The following is a 23,936-nucleotide window of genomic DNA, read 5'->3' on the forward strand; positions in this document are numbered from 1 at the left end:
GTTTCCAGTGCGTCTGACCATAGAACATCCGTTTCCCCTTACGCGTTGTTCCCTATCCTCGCTGATAAATTTCTTTACGCCGAATGAAACTGAATCTTTCTCATTTATTTAGTCGTAAAAGACGAAAAGTTAAATTTCAGAAAATATCAGATACCAGTTAAACGTTAATTTAATAAAGTGTAAAATAATCAGTACAAGCGAAAGTAGATTAATTTGCACTTTGAAATTTGTACTTTTCCACAAAAGTTTGAGTTATTCTCATAAGAAATTGAAAACGTCGTGACTTGTATCCTATTTTCTTTAAACCTTTTAATCGCCTATCCAAAAATAATAATAAATAAGCTCTCGACGTTTTGTTTCCTTCTGAATCCATACTCAAATACATTATTCAATCTTTTCACGATGAAACGAACGAAACAGCTCGTAGATAGCAACGCGGACCAGCCAGCATTGAAAAAAGGGATACCTTTTAATCCACTGGAATCTGTCAAAAGCACGCGTAGCCAGTTGGCCGTGGTTCGTGTATTTACGATCGAATTTACGGAGGCTGCGGCCGTTTAATTAGTAACAAAAATATTACAACACCACGAGCTGAGATCATCTCTGACTGATAGCGGTACAAAAGGTGGGAATTTTTCAGCGGGCAGCTTTTTCGCCAGAACAGAAATCGTGAATTATAAAGCTACCGCCGACGAGATCCTCGACCGAGGAGAGTTATAATTAAAGCGATTCCGCTTTACCGTGCTCGGCTGCTTTGTGCTCTCGGAGGTTCGTTAAGTCCGACAAATTAATTTCCATTGTATTTTCAAACGGCCAGCGGGCACACTTCTCGCGGCCTTAAACCCGACTGCATGTGGAGAGTTCGAGAACCGTGCCATCACCTAATTCGTAGCAGTTGTCGGTCGCGTTTCCAGATTCGAATCTAACCGATGTCCCGTGGAAAAAAGTTCCTCTGGAATTCGAGAATATTTTACCAATGCTCTGTTCGACCAACGATGAATGCTTGAACCAACTTTTTCCGCTCGGAGGAAACATTTCATCGAAAAACGTTCGCCCCTTTCCAGATTGTGAATTTTTTATTAAACGGTAAAACTACCGACCGAAACGTATCATACACACAGATGATTGTAATTAAGATTAATAATCGCTAAAACAAAGAATTTGAAACCTGTCGAAACGATAAACGATGATAGTCCTAGGGTTAAAAATTCGCGAGATGGAGTTAGTTAATTCTACGGCTTTTAATTTTAATTCATATCTAAATATATTGTATCAATAAATATAACGATATACCGTGCGAACGAAAGTGAAACAATGGAAATAATATTATCAAAAGCACAAAATATGAAATCCGTCACTTTCGCGAGTTCGTTAATTCCAGTGTTAAAAAGCTAACACATTGATATAGTGATCTATGATATTCATGTTAAAACACAAGTTAGTTTATCGTTCAAATGGTCGATCAATGGTATGATGACTTATTTTTCTTCGTCATCTGGTTTCAATATTTATCTTGGCCCGACCGTGTTATTCGAGAGAATTTATTTTAAGTATCCTTCGTTATTAACGATCATGATTACGCGTTTCGCGGCCTCCTTTTCATAGTCGACGTCTAGTCGGCGAACCAACGAATTCCGTAATCAGCCGCCGACTAATTTTAGACGTTCCGTGGACCTACCGCTTCTACCGCTTGTACAACGCGTCTCCGACTTGCTTTGCAACGACTGGAACAATTTAATCGACGTTTACGATCTTTCCGCTTATTAAAGCTATCGAAACAAACGAATATTTCGTTTCAATTGCACACAGGGAAACCTTTTATTTCTGAGCCAACAAACCGCGGTAAATCGTAAATGTCGTTTCATTCAGATTATAAATTTATTATAATTCTATGCAATGAGCATCTCACGGACAAGATAGAAGCGCTGATCCAATTCTACGTAATAGAATCTCGTGAATCACCAAAAATATCTGCGTATCTCTAGATTTTCTGCGAGCGATAACGTTAGTCAATTCGAGCTTCTAACTGAGCGTCTTTCGTTTATTGAACGATTATTCTGGATTTCTGGCGTAGGAAGCGAATCGTGCGATATACGAGCCAAACTCTTGGCTCATTATCAATAATTCGATGATGTTTTCCCTTAGAATATAAAGGGCTGAGACAATGGAATTCACTATCTTTCCTTCACTTTTTATATTTTGTCACTCTTCCTGATTATTTTTATCGAATATCATGTCACGAAGAAGTTCAAACAAAAACCTGATTTTACCAGCTCCTTCGAGAAGAGACTGCGACAAGATAATCCGTATATTGTATATAAAACTTCGAGAAACATAAAAAAAGATGAGTTGAGCAGGTCTTGACATCAAACCATCCACTGGCTGGAGAATGTTTCTCCAAAATCGACGACACTGGAACCCATCTTGCCGTATATTTTGCTTCGACGTTGACCAAATTTCACGAGCGAAGGATCAAAAAATTATCAAAAATACGATAAGGGATTATCAATTCGAGCGGCGTTTATTTCGACTGAAAATTGTCATTTGTTCAATTTCATTGAACTCTGTTTACGAAAATGAAAAGGTCACGAGCTAATATTTACGGTCGCGTGAAAAATGTTTGCAAGATGAAGTTCGCCTGGCCGAAGATAAAAATTACAGTAAATAAGAAGCCCCATTTTTTCACTCAAATATTCTAACTAGCGAACTACATCAAACGTTGAATCTCATCTCGTGTATAACCGCGCGGTTCGTATAAAATGTAGGAAAAGTATAAGACTACGTCATAGTGGAAATTACGACTCGAGTGACGCAAACTGAGAAACAAACGCGTGCCTCGGCGGCTATTTTGAGAATAAGCCGTACACTTCCACGCGCCGAGCGGTTCGATTTCTTCGAGCATAAAAAAAAAAGAAAAGAAAAAGAAAGAGAAAGGAGTATTTCGTAAAGAATGTAAGGAGGCTTGTATCATTCGCGAGCAAATCGTCTGGTCGTATTTTTATATACACGCGATCCGACGTCCACGTGCGTCGATCGAAAGGCTAAATACGTGGAGGACCTGACAGACGAGATCGTCTGCAACCTTGGGCGAGTCTGGCCAACACCGCCCACTCTTTTGCCAACTCGATTTCGCGGAAGCTTCTTCGACGTTGGCAGAAGACGTACGTCTCGGATTCTCCGTCTCGCCCCGTCCTTTTCTCTCGCTACATCGACCTGGTAAACCAAAAATATCGCGCGATAATGGCGAAACGAGGAACGCCTCGTTCAAAGGCGCTGATTTTCTACGAGGTCACCGAGCAAAGTCTTCTTTAAGCACTAAAAAGGTACATTCTCGTTGCCAAGAGCGGCGATCGCGAATGGAGCTTACGTTGCCAAGAAAAGCATCTGGACATCGAATAAAGCGAGTCTGAGTCGAACTAATCAGAACGAGATGGCAAAAAAATGTGCAGATTGCGAGGAAGCCGAATTGAGAGTACAAGCGGACTAAAGTACATTTTTTTCGGAATGTTCGTAGTATTCATTTATTCCTATAATCTGTATTAATCAAACAAAGGTATAAGAGTTTATTTTTCCTTAAAAAAATCCAAATAACGAAACTGAAGACAAGAAATGACTTTGGTCTGTGTCGGCCTTTCTCCGAGAAAGCAAAGGAATATTCTAGCATCTCTCATTTCTGTCCAATATATTGCAAATATATTCATCGTATAATATAATTGAATATATGGATGTATCCGTAATTATACCACACAATATAATATTTAATTAAATCACGAAGCTGTGGGCAAATGTCGTGACAAAAGTTTTTACAAATAGATTCATTTCTACTCGAAAGTAAACATAGTTCTTCCGAGTACTAAAACGTACACTATTATTTAAAAGGATGATAAATTCTCAAATCGATTAGTTGCTGCACTGAATATTTGATTAGACTGATATTTGCTATAGATAACGAAACATTTGATTTGTCGTGTATTGAGATTAATCTATTGTTGATCGCAATGCCTCGATTAATTGATACAATGTAAAGCATTGGAAGAACCCGGTGATATTACAGTGGCAGTGTTATCAGAAAGTAATCCAACGTCAGACACAGTTTACTCATTGGTGATCGTATCTCTGTGACTAATAAGAGATATTAATAAGAGACTGTGATCGATCGAGATACGATGATTGCCGTTTATTTCAATATTGCCACAATGATTCCGAAGAAAAGTTGCCTCAGATTGTAAGCATTGGTCACCAAAGAACGTACACCTTGTACCATCGTGTTGCACCACCGATAGAAACGGACGAGGATCGCGACGACGATGTGTTCCTTGACGTATCGCCGAGGAACGCAAACACACGGTGTGTTTACAATCGTCTCGTTGTTCCGTGATTTCGACGATTCGAGTTGCGCGGTGAAAAGCATCGAAGATTTCCTAGCGTCAAAATGATGTCAAAGAGAAGAAGAGGAGCGTTGCTTCTCGAACTGAGAAGCGGAAACAAATGTTAACGGAGATTTCGAGAGCGACAAAGTGGCGTGGAACGATTCATGCGACTGGGAATTCCGTAGATGATCTTAAAGATATCGCGAGATCGATAAGCCATCTATCATTATTTCGGTTTGTGATACGATTGTGCCGCGAGACATTTAGATTCGATACTTCATCTAATTATTCATTTGTTTATTCTCGAGATGAATCTTTTGGTACATAAAAATAATAGGTGAAGGAAAGACGTTGTTGTACGTGAATAAGTTAAAAGCATATTACGATAATATGCACTTTTATTTACGAGTATAAACACTTTCTAATTTCGTGTGTGACGTTGCTAATTGTTCTAAATTGACAGGAGACAGATTACAGCTTTGCAGTAAATAAATTTTCAAAATACGCGGCTAGAAATTATCATAACGAATGAACAATTATATACATAAAATGTAAAATTGTTTGGTACAAACGTCATTGGAAGAATTTCGCTTGAGTTAAATAGCCGAAAATGGCCCGTCATTTGGATCTGACTTATCAAGTCATTTATACGTAGTAAGCGCTCAGACAGCAAAGTATAAAACACAATAAAATATTTAATATAAATAAAACCAAAAACCTAGTTACAGAGTGTTAAACGCTCTTAATAGCGAAGGGATCGACAGAGAAAAACAAGTGAAGACGAGGGAAAACAGATTTCAGTGTTCAAAATTCGGATAGAAAGGGAAGCGATAAAAGAGAAAGGGAAAAAGAACGAACGAGGAAGTTCGTTTTCGCTCGACTAAACTAATCCTTTTCGTGACAAATGGGAAGATATTGCCGCGCTGCACCCCGTTCTTCTCCGTGTCTGACTGGAAACCGCTTAATCCCTTTGTAAAAATTAACTCCGTCGCAGAGAAGCTGTTTCCAATCGCTACTTCTAGGTAACGTCGATATCACAAAGCCGAAACTCGACACTGTTCCAACGCTTCTTTCCACCCTATCGTCCTATCTCCTTTCCTACCAACGATAATCGAAGGAAGAGGATCGAAGCGATAAAACGGTATAAAATAAAACCTGGCAAAAGATGTGGATCTTACTGACCAGTAATCCTTAGAATCGATAGTTTCTCTAGGATTGGCGTACTAACTTGCTTCATAAAAGAAATCTGGGAACCTTCGACCATTGGCGCGCGATAAAGCGAGCGATATCAAGCAGAAAGGAATCACAGCTATGCAAACAAACCATCTACCCCTTTTACTATATCGAGATACACTGAAACGAAATCCAATCAGACAGTTGTAGAACCAATAGAAAGTTTAAAAAACACCTCGTATCAACTTTTTCGAACTAACAATTTCGATTAACACGAGCTTTCGAATCCGCAACGAATAATCCCACTCAGCGTCCGATCGTGGGTTACCATCCTCTAAAGCGCTTGGCTGCTTCGTCGATTCGCGTCCAATTCTCTCTAGTTTCGTTCCGTGTACACGAGGAGTCGGCAAGGAGGAAAGACGATAAAAAAAGAAAGATTTGAAGAAGGAATTAAAAAAAAAGGATAAGGAAGTGATAAAAAAAAATATTGAAAAATAGCGATAGCGAAAACTCCGTGGATGGTGGGTGACGATAATTGGAAGGGGACGGCCACGTTTCACAGGAATTTCGAGTCATTAGAGTCTACACGAGGAGGTGGAGAATTCGCGTAACAAAGGAGATTAAAGCGACTGGGGATCTTGTCAGCGGACGGGGGCTGGCAATCCTTTGCGCAACAGCTGCCGCTAACTATCCGCGGCTCGTCGACCGTCCAATCCAGTTAAGGGAGTTTAGAGTTTAACGCTGTTACACGAATCAACACAGAAGGTCGCGTCGCCGCGAAAATCTCCGCTCCGTATCCCTGCGCCCTGTCGTGATCGGACCCGTGAATTTCAACGTCGAAGGTAACGAGCTTTCGAGTCTTCGAGCAAAGCCTACCCTTTGATCACTGCCAATCGAATTTTACCACCTTTGTTCTTTGATTCGTCGATGCCATTACGATGATGCTCTCGAGGACGAGTTTTTGCGGGACAACATAGAAAGAAGCATAAAGATACAAATTATTATTAGACACTTGTTGAAGTGTTTCGAATTATTTGAAATCAATTTACTACTTGACTCACGAATAACAAGGATAGGAACAAAGGATACCTGGTGTGAAATAAACGACAGATTTATGAGAATAAAGAAATATCGAGTTTCTTGAATTTAGATAACCTGGCTAATCTGAACGAGATTTTAAGCTTTCGTGTAAGTAAATATTCATGAAAATATAATCTCATGCTGTCAATCAACCGTGGCGCATGGATCTTTCTTGCTATCTCGTATCATTGTAAAAGACTTAATTAAGATTATACACGTGGGGTCCTGGTGATATATCATTGCATTCGATCAATGAATTGTTCCAATCAGAGCTCTTTAATACAATAATTTAACGATCAATAATATATGTCGATAAATTAATATGTTACACATTATAGACGATAGACGTCTATTTTACAATTTCATATTTTTTCGTCAAACATAGTATTCAAATTATTTGTAATTTGTAAAATTCGCTAGTAAATTTTTTTTTTTTTTTACTACTACTATCAAACTTGTTAATGATGTACAAAGGTGTTAACCAATATCGATAACTTCTAACTCATAACTGGTAAAATTTATTAAAAGTTCGATTATATAAAATGTCTTAAACAAGCAATGGAAAATCTCGATACCCCTTACGGTTCGTAATAAATCTTCCACAAAACAGACGATTGTTAATTTCGTATCTGCAATGAAAATAAGCTGGCAACAGTGGTGGTGCAACCGGTGGTACAACTCACGAATCAGTTTATTGATGATACCAGACAGAGACAACAGGTATTTATCTACACAATACACGGATGCACGTTCTATAATTGTCATCGTAAAGTTGTACGCGCAATTGTCGTAGACACAACAATTTCCTATAATAAATGATAATATCCTTTTTGCGTGATTAACCTTTAACATTAATTACGCGACGAATCGATCGATAGGAGCAGATTTATCGAATCAGTTGTCTCATCGTCAGGAAGCAGACTACGAAAAAGTTGTGCTGCGAATGAATCCAACCTATTTCAATTGTGAAACGGTCGTCGAAACAACTCGAAGAGATTTGATATCGTCGCCGTCGAGGCTACGCTATTGTGGTTTCGTTGCTTATATTGAGAAACACAAAAATCGTTTGTATATTCGCGAAAACGTCAACAGACTTGTACGATCGTGTCAGAGATAATGGCGGAAGTTCGTGGAACGATGATAAAAGGAGGAGTTATTAAACTTCCATCAAAATGTCAACGCGAATTCTCGACGTGTCCAGACGAAAAAGCGAAATAATACGCGATAACAAGGTTACTCTTTCATCAAAAAATCTATGCTTTCTCGTAAACAATCAAAACTTCGTATCCTATTGTACACAATTGAACAAGCACGATACAGCGATTGTTTATCAAATAAATTAACTGCCAAACGATTGCTAAAACGAAAGCGAAGATAGCCAGAAAAAAGTAACGAAACGGCGCCAATAATACAATCTATAATCTCATATTGTTTGACTATTGTCGTTAAGATAAGGGTCGATGAAAAATATGACTGTGACATTATATAATTGTGCCTTTCCCACCTGCGGGTGTCTGACCTACATGAATTTCGAAAATTCCCGAAGCAGCATTACGTCACACGATTAAAAGCAGAAGGGAGAAGTGCGCGGGATTCCGGCGACGACTGATCCACTTTACAGATAAATAATGTCGCAGCGAAATTTTATTTTGCTTCGATAATGAGTCGAACGACATGATAGAATCGACAGAATCCTTTCGATCGTCAAGTTTCAACCGAAATAAATAAAAGAAAGCAATGTAGAGAGCATTTGCGGAGTGAGGAGAAATAACGTCGATAGCCGAACGCCATTCGTCGTCGCGATGCTGCCTGGCACACACGATAAAAAGCTCGATAAAACATGGAGAAAAAATATACCGGCAACCATTCTCCGCGTGGAGAAACGCTAGTAAATATTTCCGATTACACTTCGATATTTTGTTGCCGGGCGCAGCGTTCTATACATCTTCGTGCATCGTCGATCCTCGAGAAATATACTTTTTCAAAGACGACAAATCATCGTTCCGTCTTAAACACGCCAAGTAACTTGCACCACGAAAGATCGTGTCCCTCTTCCTCTTCCAACGACCACTTTCCATTCTGTTTACAGACAGACACTCGACTAAAATTTGGCAACCTACCAGTTTACCTCCATAAAGCCAATAATGGATCAACGAAGTTTATTTCGAGTATGATAATAATGCTACAACGCAATAGCACCCATCCGGTTTGGGTTTCGTTCTAGTTGGTAATAACCACGAGAATATAGAAGCGAGATACACGCGATTAATACGAGTATAGAATGGCAAAACCGAGTGAGCGAATTCCCGTGGAAATTGGTAAATCGTGCGATTTCTCATTCATGTAGGTCAACGAACACGACTATCCTAACAGAGCCTTGTGCCAGTTCGCAGCCAACGCTTTAATAAAAGTTGCGCACGAAGATTATTTTGGTACAGCGTTTCTGCTACTAGCTGCTAGCATTCCGTTTCTGCAACTGCCGGTCCTCCGAGATTTGTTTGGTACGTTTGAATTTTTCAAGCTCTATTCAAACGAACCCGTCTACGTGAACGTGGAAAAAAGGAACGACGAACAAATAAATAAAAACTGTGAACGAGAACTGCGGACGATAATTATAGAACTGTTGCAGAATTAATAGACACAGGGGAGAAAAAATTAAATAACGCTAGAAAATACAAATAAAATAATTTCGGGTTGTCCCGAGTGAAAATTTCCCTCTTAGAAACGTTATATTTCCCTGGCGAGTTCGTTTCATTGAATCGTACGGAGAAATCGGCAAATCTGGACGTGCGATAGGATTATGACAAGCGAAACAACGACGCACGATGTTTCTTCTAATCGTGGTACCTCCGTGCCATTTTGACGGCAACAGGTCGCGGAAAAAAGGTCACGGAAACATCGACGAACGAAGATGAACTCGCTTGTCGGTGATTCAATTTTAAATAGGATTAAGTGGCGACGCAGGGTTTCATTCCGTCGCATTCCATCTCCATGGTCGTTTACCTTTCGCGTATTCGTTAGGCTTCGTCAAAGTTCAACGTTAAAACGTTAAAACGACAGATGAAATTTTATTCTCGTTATAAAATTTCTTCTGCTTCGAAGCGAGACAGTCTATCCACAAATCGTAGGAATAATAAATTAACACGGTACAAATGCGTCTGACAAGAGATCAAGGTAAAGCACGCTTCAAAGATAATTGATTTGACCCGTGCGTAGAACATAGGTCAAAATCAATGCAGGCTATGAATTCCTGTTGCATCAACTTGATATGTTCTAGCATACGCGTTTGATATCCTCCGCTGATTAAATCGACCCTTTTCCAGGGTCTCGCAGACAACCGTGTATTAGCCAACGGTGATTAATCGTTCCCATGTAAACGTATCATCAAACACGTGGTTCCCATATCGTCTATATGAAACATCCCATAAACGTGCACGATTCTTCTCTACTCTGAGCAATTTTCAACACCCATATCTTCCAAACATCTCGCTGTTTGAAAAATATAGATCGTCCAAAAATATCGATACTCTCCAGACGATCGCGACGACGCGATACTTTAAGCCCAGTATATTAATAAAACCCGATGGTCGTCGAAAATAAAAGAAAAATATTATCGACGAGTTCAATGATCACGATCGTCGCACAAATTCGCCGATTTGACAAGGAAGATATCAACGTGCGATAATTAAATTCTCGAAGACCCCCGGTAGCACTTTTATCACGTACCTTGTACCAAGCTACTGTTTCCAATCGTTATCCCAAATATATCTGTTCTGATCAACGATAGGCCTCGGTGCGTTGACGGACCCCTTCATAAGTGTCCCTCGCAACTTCACTAGGCTTCACTATGCGGCTTGTCAATGCACGCGTATCCCACGGCCGTGCACGAACCGCGTGATCCAACGAAGATCGATCGAAGATGTATCCAAAAGTTGGGTGGAAGCGTCGGGAGCCAAGGGGATGAAGAGTGCAGAACGACGTTGTCTATGACCTTAGACACGCACAGCACCAAACAACCGTGTGTTCGTGGGGAAGGTTCACACGCGACGTGGAACGAGAACTAAATCTGGCGGGAGCGGTCGGCCTCGCACGAGTATGAATTACTGAAGCCACCTGTCGAAAGAGTCCGTCTTTTATACGCTCGAGGTGACATCGGCGAGATAACGCCGTCTCCCCGAGTTTACATGCGGCTGGGTTTCCTCGTTCTCGGTCGTAGCACCCGATCAACCGTCACCGCGCCACCGATGGTAATTTACTATGCCGTATAATTACTAATTGCCAATACGTGATTAGAGACAGTTGGATGAAACAGGAGTTCGATTATCGTACGTATTTAACTTTCGAGCAATTTCTGTTAATCTTTCGCTACTTTCTAGGGATGTTATGGTGAGAATATGGCAACAGTAGATCGAATCGCAGATTTATTTCGGACGTGTAATGATTAAATGATAAATAATCGTGGAGTACGTGGTTGAAAATTAACCCTTCGTGTTCTACTTGTGGCATGCAATTTGTTGCGTCCTGTTTTCACCGATAAGAAGCGGAGATGTACAGAGGATGTACAGAGGAGATGTCTATATGAATAATTGTACTAATCTTTTCGAAATAGGATTTAGACGCGCAGTTTTCTCGCAGTAAAATAAAGCTAATGTAGATGAGTTTATTGATAGTATCAAAGAATAGCAACGTAAAGGAAAATGCAAGGAATTAATGCAGAATATAAATGTGATGGATGATACACGGAAGAAACTCGTAATCTAACAAACAAATGCAAAATATTTCAATCAAAACGTCCTCGTGATATCAGGTGAAATGACGACAATTTTCTTCGAATCGATCCGTATGTCACATATTATATATGCACGTGCAGGAAAAAACGTGTCGCCAATATCGACGAAACTGTCGCAACTGCGAAAAAGAGACGAGTTTTTCTTGAATTACGAATTTCCTTATTCGACATAGCTTCGTTAAAGCTACTTCGAATACGCGTCGCGGTTCTTAATGGATGAAACAAGGAAAACACGTGATCGAATAATGAGAGAGACGATCGAACAGAGAACGAAGAAATCCCGGTTTTCCCCTTAGAAAGTTCGCGGAAGACCGATCGTTGTTGCTGCAAGCTTTGCAAAACGCGACTGTTGTACCAACGACGATACTTAAGGAAAGAGCTATGATACTCCATCGGAAGAGTTATTCCTGTGTCACAAAGCTGAATGAGAATGGAAGAAACATAGGCGAATAAGAACACTCGCCAGGGTGCGTCACTTTGCACAGCGTGCAAAATGCAAACGTCCAAATGCAGTTGCGCGAGTTTAATAGGAGAACCGGGTGATGAAAAAATTCAAGCGTGGAAAATAACGCGCCACCTTAAAGCAGACCAGCCACGGTATTAGATGCCACGGTCGAGTTACGTTACACGTGCTTCCGAATATCGAGCTATTTATTTCACGTTGTACTTCGATTTATTCAATGCGAGTATTCGAAACAAAAAGATACGATTATCTTTTATAGTTCACGAAGATATATCGAAGAGGAAGGTCGTTTGTAGATGAAGGTCACGACGAAAACAAACCCTCTCGATATATGCACTTGAAAGGCGATGCCATCAATCCTTATGTAATCGGTAAACGTTTGATCAAAGATAGAAGAGAGGATGGATGAATCGAAGACAACATCGTACGACTGATTCGTTGCCGGTTGATCAAGAGGCGCGAACAGAAAAGCATTCGACATGGCTCCGTCCCATAATCACGTATCGTTCGCGTCGTCTGGGCGCCACCATAAAATTCGATCTTACGGCGCGGCTGCGCGCTCGTGTCCCTATTGTAAAGCGACGTACTGCCATTGACCTTGAATTTTCCACCGTCAAGGTCTGTGGCAGAGAGAGAAGCACACTGGAAATTCGTGCGGCGATTTATGCGGCGAAACGAGATGATGCGAGGCGATGTGACCTTGAACGGAAGAGGAAGCCAAGCGCAGTCGAGACGAGGCAAAGTTGAAAAGCTTCGGTGGTGTGCCGGCTTTTCGCAGATTTTTTTCTCGACGGCGATTATCTTCTTGAGAAACTCACTAATGTTGCAAGAGCGAGCGCTTATTCCCTCGGATTTTTCGTGAACCGCGATGCTTAGTAGCTTTCGAACGACTGACGCAACGGTGCCTCGACGTCCAGACGCTTACGCAACGACGACGCGTCCCCTCTTTTTCATCCCTCTTGGACTGAAGCAAACGCCGCAAGTCGAAAAGGGACGACCACGGCCGGACGTGCACCGTGTGTGCTCGTGAACGTGGTCGAGATCGGAAGCGAGCCAGCGGGAACCAGTGCGAACCGGATATCGTCGAAATTCTGGGGACGAGATTCGCGCCGCCTGGCACACCGTGGCGTCGCGACGCTCCTGTGATCGAACGATGACGTCTAACGTCGCTAGTCTTTTCGACTGCCCGATGACGTATTTCGAGAACCTCTGACGTACTCGTCTAAAATGAACGGAAGTTGCATCGTTCCGGTATTTTCCATCTCCAACATCCTCTCTTCTCTTCGTCTAATCAGCGAGTAATGCCAAAAGTTTATTTTAGAGCACCGCTCCTCGTTCCGTTTCACCGCTCGATCTCGTTCTCAATGATCTTCGTTCAATTCACCATCGTCGATCTTACGACCTCTCAATTAGGATTGGAATCGATCAGTCGATTCAAGGATTATATACGAACTGTGTAACGTTTCAATAAGAGTGTGGTATTATTTCTCGAAACAATAGATGCGTGGAAAGTAAGATCGATCGAGGCACGGACTAAACGAAAGTAGCAAAAATTCTGCGCGAAGACTGACATCCGTGGTCGGATACCCGGCCTGTGCAAAGCACAAATACGAAAGCGCAGGCTTGGCACGAGATAAATGTGGGTTGCTGGAGCACAACGGCTACAAACATACTGTTCCCTCGAACTGATGAATGGATATAATCCGAACAATTTATCAGACGCTGGACTTCAACCGACAGGTTAAAATGTTTGAAATTAAAACCACCGCTTTAATGAGCTTCTGCACGTTTCTGGATCCAAGATATACCTATCACTTTGACGATTATATGTATATCCTATAATAAGTATAAATACACATAATCTAAATATCTCTAATTTCGTGCAACTTTCAAATTATATAATTTATCTGTTTGCGCCTTAAAAATTACTTATACGTTTGTTACTATACTATTATTTTACCATTAACTGATCCAAGTATTATTGTAACAATCATCTTCCTTTCTCCTAGGGTAAAAGGCTGAACATTTTTTATCTGAAGTGAAAGAAAAATGCAGTTATAGGAAGCTAATAATTTCCATACACCTGTATCTCTATCTGCAATACAAATCAAATCATAGAAACGATCATTCATATTCTTATCGTTTATACTATTCTGTTATATTGTACAAACTGATCTAATTATAACAGTCCTTATTAGCTTTTATACCATAGTGACAAATTATACATTTTTTTATCCGACAAACAAAGGAAAATTTGATTATAGTGAGTCAACAACTTCGACACTTGTCTATTTGCAATATACAGTCAAATTGCTAGGGACAGTCGATCGTATCTTGAAATTAATTCCTGACAGCTGAATTGATCTATCTTCAATCATCGATTGACTCGTATCCTCTAATCCTAGCTATTGTTTAATATCAAATACCAAAAAAGTACAGTATTACGCGTGACCTTTGGATTCTGATTAGTACAATCTCTGTTTAACGATACTGGCAATCAAGTCGAGTTCAACTGGCGTACGCCCGATTAGAGGAGCGCGCTTCGTGATAAAAGCGCGCTGTATCAGTTCCGAGTTTCTGTTGAGGGAAGTGATGCGACGATCTGCTTGCAAACATATACTCAGACATCGATTATTCGACGTCTAGCGTCTATACGCAGCGTGATCTCAACCACTGCAAAATGCAGATGCAGCGGCTGCAACGGGATCGACCTCGACGTCACGGTAGACACAGTGACCCATTTCCGCTGCCAGAAAATTTTCCAAGAACGTTCCCAAGACGGTGTTGCGCCCAGTCTATAAACGACAAAACTCTGTTCGACGTGTATATCGTCGCTCCATCCTGGACATTTTCGAAAATTTTCTGGCACGAGAATATTTATGTAATGAAACTTTCGAACATGTTGATCGTAGTCGATGAATTACCGGTGAAGTTCTATAACGCGTTTGATAATCTTAATTAAAAATCTAAATGGAAAATTGACACAAGTGTGTTTTTAAACAATACGTGAGATTTATTTATGATTTTGTTACGAGTACATTCTGTAAAGTGTTTTCATCTTCAGAAGCATTATACTAGCCTTTAGAACCCACATTGGTAAAATCCAAAAATTCAAAAATAGATAAAGCTGATGCTGCAAACATCCTTCTTTATTTATACCGTCTGCTTGCTATAAATAAACTTACGAAAACAGATGATTTGTTCTTTAACAAGTGAAGATTTATCATGTATCCGTGAAATGAAATTGAGAAATGTACAAAAAGTAGAGGAGAAAATTTCAATTTTTATACTCCTACGTTATAAATATATAAATTTCTGTATTAAAATCTATTTTTATCCACAATTTTCTCAAATTATAGGTTTTCTCGCTAATACTACTTTTCCTATCAACTTCTCCGTTAATAATTCTTAATAAATGTCCCGCTAAAATAACAGCATTCTTAAACTTGTAGTTGGCAAAGAGAATTGCTCGTTAACTTTTTTTTTTTTAGCCTTTCAATTAATAATTCTTGATAAACGTTTTTCTCGAGTTAAAGTATCTTTAAACTCTTAATTGATAAGTAGAATAGTATGTAATTTTTTCAGAGAACAATGACGCCGTGTTAAACCAACAATAACAACGAGTCACAATATTTTGCGATATCATCTCGTTGAATGAGCTTAATTCTTAACAGTCTGTTAGTATGGCTGATTAGGCGGTAACGAGCTATTGTGAGGCACGATTAATTGTACACCACAGGGCGATACAGTTTCCAGGTAGCTTGGAGAACAGCGACAATAGTAGAGTAACGGCAGTATTACCTGACCGGTGGTGTGGATAACTATCGACTAATAAAGCTGCGTAAACCAGCCAGCTAGAATAATCGACTCGGCGGCGAGTTCTCGGATCGCCAACAATTAGCCATCGACAAGTAAACAACATCGGTGAAAGTAGATCGAGCTATCTATCAGTGACTTGGGCAGAGCCTCGAGCCTCTTTATCTTCGGTGATCGAATGCTAAATTAACGAGCAAATAACGATACGGCAACGATAAATGGTACCATTCGAATCGTCATAGGGATTTCGTTTCTATAATCCCGACCTTTATCGCTTACCAAATCCACGCCGATTTGAAGTTCAAATTGTTGCGATATTACAACAGAAACGAAAACATTCGACTCCTATCGATAACGCGGCAACCTACGACTTGGTTATTGACTGAAGTGTCTGTAACAGATATGGGATACTATAGATCTTCCGTTTAATATCAGAAGATTATGTTAAGTGCATACGATATGTTGGCATAGTGTCGACATGGATTTTAGCAGACCAGATCATCTATTAAATTTTGTCCTATCGATAACTATTGATTATATGAAGGAAGGATTATAATAATAGATATGAGAGAGAGAGAGAAACGTCAATGTCAGGAAAGTTATTGGAAACATAAATTTAGCATTTGTGGAAGATTGAAGATATCTTCTCTTTCGCCTACGCAATATTTTAATTGGAGAAATTATTTTAGAAGAAACTGTAACAACTCTATTCGAAGAATTTTACAATTATAGAACCGATGACTCTTACAAATCTAGAATAGTAGAATAAGTTAATCATTGGAAAAGTACACTGACTCATATAAAAATTATTCTGACATTTCGCATACACCGACCTAACATCTCCAATGATATTTCTCAGTAATTCACGATCATATAATACCTTTACACATAATTGAATATTAACCTCCAACACGACAAAGATCCAGGCTCAACCATAGATTTAACGTTGAATTTTTCAACCATTCCCAAGACCTGATCGAACTTTCGTTTCTTGAAACGGAGCTGTAGCGTTTCGCTATTAACTGGAAGATCGATAAGACTCGAATGTTTTATTATAGTATCGCGATAATTTAAACTTTCGGGACACACACACAAGCCCGAGATTGATACCCGCGAATCGTTTAAAAATCCAGCGTCGATCCGCGGTCAAGCATCGCAGGTCGACGTATTTATCGCAATAAATTCGTTGGCCTTTCAACGCCATCCATGTTGCATGCTCGAATTGCAGGCGCATTGTATCCCCTAGTACCTTCTTCGATTCACATCGAGGTCGCTCGATATTCTACGGCATTCAGAACCGTGACCTCGTTCGGACCGGCATTACTTGGAAATCACGGAATCTGGCGTTCGCTGGTATCGCGACAAATCACGACCTGGACTACGAAATCGCTTCGAAAGGCCAGTTTGACTATTACAGTAATACAGAGCCGTGCACGGCCAAACAACAGCACGGAAAACTAGGAAGCGGTACGCAAGAGGAATCCCGGCGGAGGTAGGAGAATCGAGAAAGGCCAGTAACCTCGAAACTGCAAGACCGAAAGCCGGAGCCCCGCTTCCTCCTTACGGCACGATGTCGACGACGCCCGTAATAGTTCAGTGGAATTTAATCGAGACGGCAATTGTTTCCTATTAACAGTTATGAAAGCACTCCAACGACCTCTGAACCCCCTTTGAACCGTCGCCGGCCTCGAAGCCGTACATACCCCCGGCCAGTTATTTTAATTGGTATCCATTCGAGGAGATTGTAGCCGAGCATTGGACTTCGAATCGACCCTAAAATTACTGGCAAATCCGCCTGTGCAAAATACGTAAGCGATAACGATACCGTGTGTGAGGAAATTACGTTAAATTTAGGGAAAAATTTTTGGTTGCAGTAGATTGAGTTAAGGTCGCGTAGAACGATAGGGTGGACAGAAATACAAGATACATGCTTAAGGGCAACGACTTGGTAAACGATGAGTGATTGATCTTCATTGAGGTTTGATTGAAATTGATACGATTGACAGGATGGTTATAAATAGTATAACAGCGACGAAATAGATAGGGCAGATGGTGTAATAATAGATGCTAGCGGAGAGTTTTATATAACCCTTCATAATTGTTGAAAAATAGATCGAAAGTGTTAGTAGTTGATTAACTTGATTAGAGGAAATAGATTGCCTGAGGATAAATAACGAAAACCGAAGGCGAGAATAGCTGTCGATAGCGTAATTGACAAACGTTTTACCTACAAATCGGGAAGATTTCGGGAAGAGAATAAATATTCCTCTCAAGTGGTTTGAAGTGCTTTTTCAGCTGCAAATTGCAGCAAAACTTCCAAGAAATGTCAGCAAACAAGGGAAGTTTGTTGAAAGATTATTCGTGATGTCTCTTGTTCTATTTGTTTTACGACAGAGAAGAATCAGAAAGATAAACGCGATTTCAAAAGAGAAAAAAAGATACAATTGCACAATGAAAATACGTTGTGACGAGACTCTTATTACGAAACACGTTATCAAAGTCGTCAAACGATTCGAGTTCTCAGGACGGCGAAGAATTTTCGTAGAAGATATCGTAACTCGAAGGACCCCAATAACGTACGTTCCACGGTGGAACAAGAGAAGGAACAAGAGAGAAAGAAAATCTTTAAAGAATTCTAGCACGGAAAGGGCACGTTCTAGGTAAAAAAGAACCGAGAGCAATTTACGATTTGAAAAAAAAAGGGAGTAAGTACGTCGTGCAAGAGAAGGCAAAGTGCGGACAGTGTTTTCACGGCGGAAAAATGGGAGAGGAGGCAATGAAAGATAAAAAAAAAAATGGAATGAAGAACAACCGAGGGATCAGACAGTGGAGAGCAAAAAAAGCCTTCGGAAGGCTCAGAAACATTACGAAGGTGTGGGTGAAGCAGAAAAAGCCATTTAATAACATCAAGATGCAACGTCTGGAGCAGATCCTTCTTCTTTTCTCTCCTTTAATATACGTTTTACCTCCTTGACTACCACATCCTTGACGTTCTTCGGCTCTCATAACTCGACGGTATATATTTTCCGTGCCAGTGTCAAACAGCTCGTTTAACGAGAATCAATCGAAAAGCTTTGTATAAGCCATAAACTGTTCTCAGACTCGAAGTAAGAAAGAAATAAAAGAACAGAGAAAAAAAGAAAAAAAGAGGAAAAGGGTACGAGTATCGGTATATTGTGTCAAGACACTGGAGTTTGCGAAAATTACGATTCTAATATCTCGCTGTTTATGATCGTTAAAAAGAAAAACGGAGGATAAGATTGCAGCGTTCTCAAAGAACATCGGATACTCTTGTGCCTTTTTCTTTCTCGATCGTAGAAAGCTTATTTCACGCTCAACTAGCAGCGATCGCTTTTCCATAGAAACTCCCCTGTACGCGCTGATATCGTCGCGGCCACGCGCACGATAGATAATTCATAATTAATGCAGGGACTCGACATTGCTTGTAATTTATTCGATGTCAGCAAACCGTAAACAGAATCGATTTGTTGCGAGACACTGGATATTTACAACAACGTTAATTAGATACAATCGAGATCGTCTATTTGCTTTCTCTGTTCAGTCTCTCCAACCCTCTTTTGCTATCGTTCTCGACCAATTCGACAAACGATTCGTGTTCGAAAAGAAATATCGACGATGCGTTGCATGGAAGTCATAAAGGAGACGTTCACTCAGACGTGACAAAGGAATACTCTCGTCGGTCCTTTAATTTAAATTACGATCGAAATTAAAGAGAATAATCAATATCATTAATTCCGTGTATCTCGCGTTCTCGCATATTGACGAAATCCATCGACATGGAAACGCGAGTTTTACATTACGAGAAGAGTCGATTAACGAAGGACAGAGAAAGGACAGAATGGCTCTTCTGCTCGCTACGAATCAAACAGCGGGTGCCTACCAAACGAAGGTTACAATACACGCGTAGACAGCCTTTGTGATCACCCACGGCTTACATCCGATGATTTCATGCAATTCGAACTTACGCGGTCCGTTTATACCATTTACATCGACGAATATCTATCTTTATTTCATTAGTCAAAATTGTATCTTTCGTACGCGTGATTAACAATTTCTACGCTGTGAAAGGATACATGAATTTTGAGAAATGACTCGCCATCATCTATGAAATCATATTTGAACCATTTAAAAATTGTGATGATCAAGTTGACAAATTTTGAAAAAGAATGAGAAATATGATAATAGTGCAGTGTTCAAAAACTTTGGAATTTACGGTGAATTATATTATCTTTTGTTATGTAAATGTTGAGTTGGCAACTAAGTGATTGCAGATTTTGTCATTATCACCTAATGACAAAATCACTTAGTTACCAACCCAATATATTGCTTTCTTTTGAAAAGTAAAGTGACAATTATGTACCTGGCTAATGGTATCGTTAAATTTACTGAAAGCAAACAAAAAAGTAAAAAGAAACGTTAGTCTTTGGAATAATAGCTCAATCGTCATTAAATAAGCGATACTAGTTCATTCTTCAGATAAAAACGAAATTAGCTACAACACAATGCTTTTATGCTATAAACTTAAGAAACGTCAAGATAAACGAACGCGTTACACCTGACAACTCGTTTATCTTTATACAATGCTTTTTCTCTAATAGAGTGCCACTCAGCAAGTCTTCAAACGGCCAAGAGAGCCGCCCGCCGATCCTCCTGAAGGGAAAATCGCGGGCTTGTAATATCACATATATTAAAGCGGACGAAAATCTCTTCACGTAGCTACGCTATTTAGTGTTTATCGTTAACTGCATAGTTCCGAAACATAGTTCTTCTTCTTAAGACGAGCGACTGTTACCGTATACATATTGTGCAAAATTGGAAGGAAATCTTGCTGGAAGCAAAGGAAGTACTACATTGTTTCGTTTGTTTGAATCTGTGAAAAATCAATCAGGTTGGGGGTCTTTCCAAAAGATTTTCTTCGCGATATAAAAGGATAAGAAAGAACTTCAAAAATTGCTCTATAATGCGACCACAGAAGCAAAAACGGAAATACAGAAACGCTATTCCAGTGACTAATTCAAATGATTTTGATCAACGATGAAAAATACAGTTATCCATTAATATTTAGAAGCTGTTTTAAAGTCGCGATGTCATGACCCGTTTTATAGTACGTTTAAACGTAATTCCCTTTAAACGACTATAAAAAAAATGGGGTGGAAGAGAAATCTGCAGCTTTCGCGTGTCCTTGCTAGCAGAAATGCAAAACACGTTAAAGTTAAACTTCCACAGTTTATTGCACCTCTCTTTTTTTTAGGGAAAACTCGTTGCGCTCGTTTCGATGTTTCAGGATTTGAATCTCCGGGTCAGACTTTCTACTTACGCGGCCTGATGGCGAACACGGGCCGAGGTATTAAAAGTTCGCACGCGTCCGCAAAGCGGATTACGCGCGGTAGCCGTGCGGCGACAGGCGGAATCGAAACCTGAACCAGAAATGTTCATCTCGCATCGCGTCACTCCCTTGCGCTCTTTCCTCTTTCCATCCTCATCCGCAAATTTTACCTGACACGTAATCCAATCCGCGTAACATTCAACGTTCGTACTATTTTTTCCAATTATGAGCGTCATGCAATCGCGCGCGTTTGCATTCCATCGCGAAGACAATCCTTATGTTGGCAATTTGCTACGTTCTTTTTGGCACAAAACCACGCTAAATTTCCATTTCTTGGTTATTTTTACTATTTGCATTTCTAAAATAAGATCGTGCAGAGAAATTATAAGTACAAGAACTTTAGATATATTTATAAAATTATCTGGCGATCGGTATATATATCGTGAAACGTAGACAAGTTCGTAATGAAAATAACATTCCCTTCATTAATGAACCGAAATATATAGAGCGGGAAAATTGAAAATTTTCGTATGTGCAAAAGAGTGATAAGTAACTTTAGTATCAGGCTATATGCATATATAATTTTTTGACATGAATTGTTTGTTTACAACTGTACTTGATGAACCACAGAAACGAAAGACGTTTTAGGGGAAATATAGAATTGAGATGAGAACTATCATTCTATATTTGATGTGTGGAAAAAATAAACTCAGGGCGCCCAATTATAATTACCAAACGAGTATAAAGATTTTGGTTGCCAACATAGGAGTTGAACAAATTACAGACTCGCGAAATATAGCTTACGAAGTATCACGATAACTAATTTTAAGCGATATCGTCGGGATAATACGAAACGTGTTGCCATAACTACATCAACAGCTAACGACAGTACAACATTTGTTATCGATATGGTCGCGTAAAAATGATCGTCGTGTTGCGAGAGCGTTGAAATTGCAAAGCTGACTCTGAAATAACAATCAGTGACTCTGGCGAGCGAAACGAGCAGCTCTCAAAGAAAGATTCCCCTCGGCCGCAGTTTCACATTCGATTTTATTTTCGCCAGAACGCTAACCCTTCTCACTATTTCACTTCTCACGAGCGCTCCTTTCTTTGTTTCCATTTTTCTCTGTTGCTTTGTGTTTCTCTTTCTGCCCGAGGGATGCACAGGCAACATCCATAAATCGCAGCACGAGCATTAACGCGATTCACGGTTGCGGGTCCGCGAACAGCCCGCAACCAGGAACAAAACAGGGAGAACAACCCCTCGGGAACTAGTGAAGAAAAGGTGCGACACTGGAAACGTTGCTGAAAAGGGGTTGAGACGATTTTTTACACACCCTTTCGAGGGGTGCACTCTCTCGTTGCACACGCTCGTTTAATTCTACCCGAAGAACACGAGATAGAGAACAGAAGGAGCAGAAATAATGAAAGATCTTTGAATTATCAACGACGATGATCGTGCTGTTTCTGAGATCTTTTCAGCCTCGAGTAACGTACGGTTGAAAAACGATTCTGCAGTCGAGTATCGCGATTGTTTTCGATGGTTCCATTAAGACGTAGTAGAACTTTGAAATGCATAAAATATCCACTCGTTTATAGTAGAAGAGCGCGAGACTGAGGTTAAAGTAAGAAAATAAAAGCGTCTATACTTCTGTTATTAGGATTAAGATTTCTGAAAAGTTGCAAAAGTTATGAAAAATTCGTATGACTAGCCAACACCTGTATATCGCTTCTCATCTATCATCCTTCGCTCTGCGAAACCTTGCATATACGGTACGTTTAAATTGTTCACGAAACTTCGGTATCCGTCTCTGTCAGGTCAGCCTGTTCCAAAAATACGCCAGTCATGATCGTTCGCGAAATCTCGGCGTCCACTTTTGCAACGGAGCCCACGCTGCGGTGGAACGATCGCGTGGAAAGAGCGGTTAATAGAATAAGAGCGGTTCGAATTGGTTCCGGGCGTAATCAACGTGAATTATTGAAACGAAGTCAACGCACGACAGGTCGCGTCGCTGTGGTCGACAGAAATAGAAGTCCCTGTAGACCGTCGTCGCGAAGCCATTCTTGAACGATCGACCAACGAAACGCGACCTCGGGACCTCGAACTCGACGACGACGCGACGTTCGATCGGCGACATGCAACTACGCATTCACGAGTCACGCACGGATCGTGACACGAACCCTATGAACCGATCGGAGCGTATTTCGCAACCAAATGAAATCATGACACTCGGATACGGTCGCTCGTGAATCGATCGATCGTAAGCGATCCGCACGGGTCGAGTTCTATTGACATCGTTTAAACCAAGTAATAGCGTGTGTTCTAGGGGATAGATCAGAATTTCAACATTGCACGTTATACAACTAGTAGCGTAGATGATGATAGATGATCGACTGAACGATGGAAAATCCACGGTAATAGGAGTAATTGAATAAAATTGTTCGATTTTCCTCAGCTTCGTGAACTCCATCGTTGGATAGATGGAGACTTAACAGACTCTTAACTGGTACGATGGTTGGACGATACGACTAATAAAGAAATCAAAGCTTGTTAACGTTAAAGGAGAAGATATTCGCGAAAAACTATCCTATGCTTGATTTTTACTGATTTTCTCAGTGATTAATCAAACACGATGTTTGTGTTTTCCCTGCGTTAAATAAACCGGAGTGCACCCGAAATATAACCGCGTAGCGCTTTCAACGAAGGATTTCGTAAACCGTGTCGAGTAAATCAGAAATAGACCGAACCGAGATTCGCCGAGCAGTATCACCGTGCCACAGAATCGCGTGGTCGAGCTCAAAAATATTTATCGCGCGAATTATCACACTTCTGTAATTTTCCCGCTCGTCATCCACGTCAGCCATTAATACCTGATATGATAATAGGACAAAGTAAAA

At 40.3% G+C, this 23,936-nt stretch overlaps 1 protein-coding gene across 5 annotated transcripts in view; it reads right to left on the reverse strand.

Annotated features, from left to right (window-relative positions):
- The window catches only part of LOC100650108 (multidrug resistance protein homolog 49), a 72,395-nt gene that overhangs the window by 32,956 nt on the left and 15,503 nt on the right, over positions 1-23,936 (reverse strand). For 2 of the 5 annotated variants that reach the window (XM_048412743.1, XM_048412735.1), the window contains exons 1-2: positions 12,694-12,822; positions 10,350-10,736 (exon numbers count right to left, since the gene is read on the reverse strand). The exons of the other annotated variants lie outside the window; for them this stretch is intronic. The gene's annotated coding sequence lies outside the window, so the exon portion shown is untranslated. Of the gene's footprint in view, positions 1-10,349; positions 10,737-12,693; positions 12,823-23,936 lie in introns of those variants that run through there. 5 annotated transcript variants of the gene reach the window in all.

Source organism: Bombus terrestris, chromosome 2 (genome assembly GCF_910591885.1).
Source record: "Bombus terrestris chromosome 2, iyBomTerr1.2, whole genome shotgun sequence".
Classification (NCBI taxonomy): Eukaryota; Metazoa; Arthropoda; class Insecta; order Hymenoptera; family Apidae; genus Bombus; species Bombus terrestris.